At 31.2% G+C, this 5,000-nt stretch overlaps 1 protein-coding gene across 1 annotated transcript in view; it reads left to right on the top strand.

Annotated features, from left to right (window-relative positions):
* Positions 1-4,265, top strand: part of LOC122251655 (CCN family member 2) — a 114,767-nt gene extending 110,502 nt beyond the window's left edge. Inside the window, exon 8 of the mRNA XM_043013719.2 lies at positions 1-4,265. This exon is cut by the window's left edge and continues 807 nt beyond it. The gene's annotated coding sequence lies outside the window, so the exon portion shown is untranslated.
* The last annotated feature ends 735 nt before the right edge of the window (positions 4,266-5,000 follow it).

The following is a 5,000-nucleotide window of genomic DNA, read 5'->3' as shown; positions in this document are numbered from 1 at the left end:
TAAGAATAAGAGAATGACATACGGTATCTTACCTCAGTGGCTTGATTTCAGAGAAAGTGTTTGGTGTTTTTTCTTCATCACATATAAGCCTATTAGTATCGCAGATCAAACTGCAGGGAGCAGTGCAGACACAAGCAAGATGGAAAATGCAGTTATTTTATTACTCAACCTTATCCCCTGCAAAGAGATATTAGAAAAAAAGAGTGTCATCAAAAAATCTATATCAATGTCTATAGTGAATGCTTGATAAGGACCAGAACCACACCTACTATATCAAATCTGCCAGAAATCGACGGAAACAAAAAGAAATTAAATATTTCAATCAATACTCGTGGAATGTAAGTGCACTTACACTTTATGAAAGAAGCATAATCATGTGTTATATCCATTTATCTAAGCACCTTTGCTGTATATTTTAGTAATAGGCTTAAATAGGGAATAGAACCGTGGGCAGTGAACGTCTGGTGCGACTCATGCATCTCCTGCATGAGTTAGGCTCCCCTTGTGTATACATACTCATCATCGGTGTACTGTGTGGATATACATTTAACGTTTGTAAAAAAAAATAATGATAATAAAATCTTGTCCCTTCCGGAGATGGAGGTAAAAGTCGTCACTTCAGAATAGGTACCTTAGGTTTTTGTCTTTATTTTGTGTGTGTTTACCTTTTATCCTTCAACAATATTAGTTCGAACTTAGATCAAGGATTTTTTTTCTTTCCTTTGATTTTGTTTTTTCTTGTCCAGAATGTTTTCGTTTGGTTTAGTTTTTTTTTCTTCTTTTATATGTAGCAGTTTGGTAACTATATTGTATCATATTACTTGCTTACCAATCGATCACTTGTCAGAGAAGTATATTTTATTAGCAAAACATTGATAGTAATGATGATGACAGGGATAGTAATAATGATAAAAAATGATAACGATGATAATGGCAATGGTAATTATAATGATGATAGATGATACTAACAAGAACTATGATAATGATAATGATGATAATAATGAGAATTCTAATAATCAGAATATTAATAGTAATGATAATAATGATAATCATGATATTGATAGTAATGATGATAGTAACAACAATAACAATAACAAAATCAACAATTATGATATTGATACCACTAATTAAATTGATGATAATAATGATAATTATAACATATATAATAATAATGCTAAGAAATACAATAACAACAGTGACATAAAAAAAAAAACACACAAAAAACACAAAACTCATATCAAGTTAATAACAGGAAGAAGAAACTGAAACAAAAATGCAAGAGAATGGAAGTCGAGCTGATAATATCACAAGTCATATTTCATTCTCGGATAATCCCTTTTCTTGGCACCGATAACCTTAAGCTAAATTGCCTTGGTGTTTAAAGCAAAGCCTTTTGGGAACTCCGTAAAGGAAGAATTTTGAAATGCTTCTCTCTCTTCCTTAGCTTCTTCATCTTGCTTGTTTAAAGTTATTTTGTATTATCATTGTTATTGTTATTATCCTTACTATTATAATTATTTTCATTATGACTATCATTATTATTATCATTACTATTATTGTTATTATCATCATTACTATTCTAATTATTACCATCATTACTATTATTTTATTGCTATTTCTCTTGTTATTATTGTTGTTTTCATTGTTATTGTTATTATCATTGCTATTATTGTTCTAATTTTCAGTAGGGATATTCTTATTGCAAATGGCCTTTATAAGTTTATATATTTTTGTTGCTGTTTTTATTTCGTTTTCCTTTTTCTTCTCACTCATTTTCCTTTTTTCTTCCTCTTCTTTTGTTTGTATATTTTGTGCATTATTTCATCCATTATCTATATTCATCTACTTTCTTTCTGTATGCATTTATTTATTATTTTTTGCTTCTTTATCTTTTTAGTTCAGTTATCACAGTGAAATTCAGTTTCTTTTTCTGAAGTCGATGAACCCTTAGATAAAAGGGGATAAAGCCAGTAGGGAATACCTCACACTGAAACAAGACGAATAAAAAAGAAAGAGAAATATCCACACTGCCAGACTTAATTAACACTCTCCTGGCCAGTCACTATAGGCTTAAAGGCTTCGATTTTTTATTTTTCCAAAGTAGGTATCAGCATATGCCTAATTTGACGAGGTTGTATTTGCTGCATTGATTTTTTCTTGTGCGATGTGATGTGTGTGTGTGTGTGTGATGACGCACATGTGCCTTTGCAGAGATTGTCTGCAACCATTATTGTATCAGCATCACAGACTTTAAAAAAAAAAGTAACTTTTAATAATACTGTGCGACTGTGTATGTCAGTTATAGACGCGACACATTTTATGTTGTGTAATTAGTATTATTGGAGGAAATTAAAAAATGTTCTCAGGTTTGTGGCTTCGAAAGAATGAAGAGATGATCTGAATTATGACGTATGTTTCCATCAAAAATCATCCGAAATGAGGATCTGATAATTATGAATGCATGTATTAAGCATTTTATTATTACCACGTGTCGATATTGTACAATATGTGACGCAATATTTGTAGGCAGGATTAATTTCTTTGTGATTTTTCTCAACATATTCTTCGTTCATAACATGCTCTTCACATTTTGTTTTTGTTTTTTTTAACGTTAGAGAATATGTCTTTGTATTCTATTTGCATAAAGGAGAAGTATCATTAATGTAAGTCCTTTGCTTGTTGTAATGCTAACTGTGACTTTTGGAAAAATTATGTTCTGATGTTTGCTATTGTCAGGATAAGGTAGATATTAACTAATGGGATGATGATGGTACTTACGATGAGGATAAAATGGTAATGGTGATAGTAATAATAATGATAAGAGGATCATTTCCAAATGATACCGAAGTTTACAGCAATAATAACAATAATGATGAGAGTAGTGTTAATGGTATTGGTAATGACGATGCAGATAATGATGAAAGCAATAACGAAGATAATAAGATTTATATTAATGATGACTAAAGCAATAGATGAATTATACTTTTAAAGGTTGTAGTAATAATGTTAGTAATAATGAAAGGGATGATGATTATACCAACAATAATTATGTGAGTGATAATGATAATGATGAGAATAGTAATAATGATGATAGAAACAACAAAATATAATAATATCTATAATAATAATGCTAACAATAATAATGATGACTATATTGATAATATCAATGACAATAATTGTGATAACAATAATAATCACAATGAGATTAATCACAGGAACAAAAGATGACAACACCATTGATAAGGTTAATATCAATGAGGCTATTGATGAAAGTGATAATAGTAATGATAATGATAACAATGATAATAATAATGATCATGATAACAATATTATTGATAATGATAATAATAATGATAACAATAATGATAAGAATGATACTGATGATAACAATGGTAATGATAACAATAATAATGATAATAATGATGACGATAATAATAATGATAACAATAACAACGGTAATAATGAAAATGATAATTATGATGATAAGAGTGATGATGAGGTTAATAATGATGATGAAAATGATAATGATAAAAATAGTAATAACAATAATAGTAGGGATGATGGTAACAGCATCAATGATAATAACAAAGATATTGATAACAGCAAACAGATATAGCACAAGAAACTATTTATTAAATTTGTACATCCACAGAACACCACATCCAAAGGTCAAGCTAGCATTATGAGTAAATTTTTGCTGTTATTGGCTTTATTCTTTCTACTTCACTTCTTCATCTTTCTTTCTCCTTTATTCTTCTTCGCTATTTCTGTCTTTGTTGGTATTTTGTCTTTATCTGTCTTTCTTTTTTTCTTTCTTTCTTTCTTTTTTTCTCATTATCTTTATGTCTAAATCCCATCTTTATTTGCAAATACTGATGCCTCTTACAGATTTCTTGTGTTCTTTCTTCTCTTTTTTTCTGTTTCTTTATTTTTTTCCGAAGTTCTATTTGTCTCTTGTTTTTCCCCAATTTTCTCCTCTTCTTTCTTTTTGTCTATTTGTTTTCCTTTCTTCATATTCTCCTCTTCTTCCTCTCCTCCTCCTCCTCCTCCTGCCTCTCCTTTTCCTCCATATCTCCTCTTCCCCTTTCTCCTCCTCCACTTCCCTGTCCTCCATCTCCTCCTTCTCCTACTCCTCCTCTTCCCTCTCCTCCTCCTCCTCCTCCTCCTCCCTCTCTTCCTCCTCCCCCTTCTCCACCTCCTGCACGCGGGTCTGTGAAGGTTACACTGAATGAAGTTCGAGAATAAAATATAAAATGATAGATTAATATCTGTGCGTTTTATTTGCTTCGATTGATCCTGGCAATATTTTATTTATATAGAAAAAGAAAAGAAAAAAAAAACGTAAAATGTATAAATATATGTGTGTGTGTGTGTGTGTGTGTTTGCGCGCATGTGCATGAGTATGTGTGTGTGTGTGTGTGTGTGTGTGTCTGTCTGTCTGTCTGTGTGTGTGTGGGAGTGTGTGTGTTTGCGCTCATGTGCATGAGTGTGGAAATGAGAGACACATCACTTATGCATAATCATTTTGTGATGATAATTCCTCTGCATAAAACAGTTCAAGGTATGAGAAGATGACACATACAGTCCCCGGTCGAAATTCGTTTTCTATGTAAATGTCAATTAGAATGGCATTAGGGAAACTATTCATGGCTTTAGCTGTCCGAAGGGGAGGAGAAAAGTCATAACCGTTGATTTGCGTGGCCTTTCTGTACCTCTGTGTTATCAATATAGTTTTCGCTTGATCATTTCATGGAATTTAAATGGTTGAGTATTTTTTTTTTTTTTTGGGGGGGGGGGGGATGATCATAATAATGAAAGAATTAAGAACGAAGATGATGACAATGATAGTTATAACATTTGCGATAACTATGTGATGATAATAATGATAATGATCACAGTAGTTATAGTGATTACAACATCAAGAATGATAATGATGATGGTTATAGTACTGATGATAAAAGAAAGTAGTAAAGATATCCAAATAGTTGAGATAAACACGT

This window comes from Penaeus japonicus, unplaced genomic scaffold, assembly GCF_977035675.1.
Source record: "Penaeus japonicus unplaced genomic scaffold, GWHDUDI00000001_assembly GWHDUDI00000001, whole genome shotgun sequence".
Lineage (NCBI taxonomy): Eukaryota > Metazoa > Arthropoda > Malacostraca > Decapoda > Penaeidae > Penaeus > Penaeus japonicus.
This window is presented reverse-complemented; position numbering and strand designations above follow the sequence as displayed.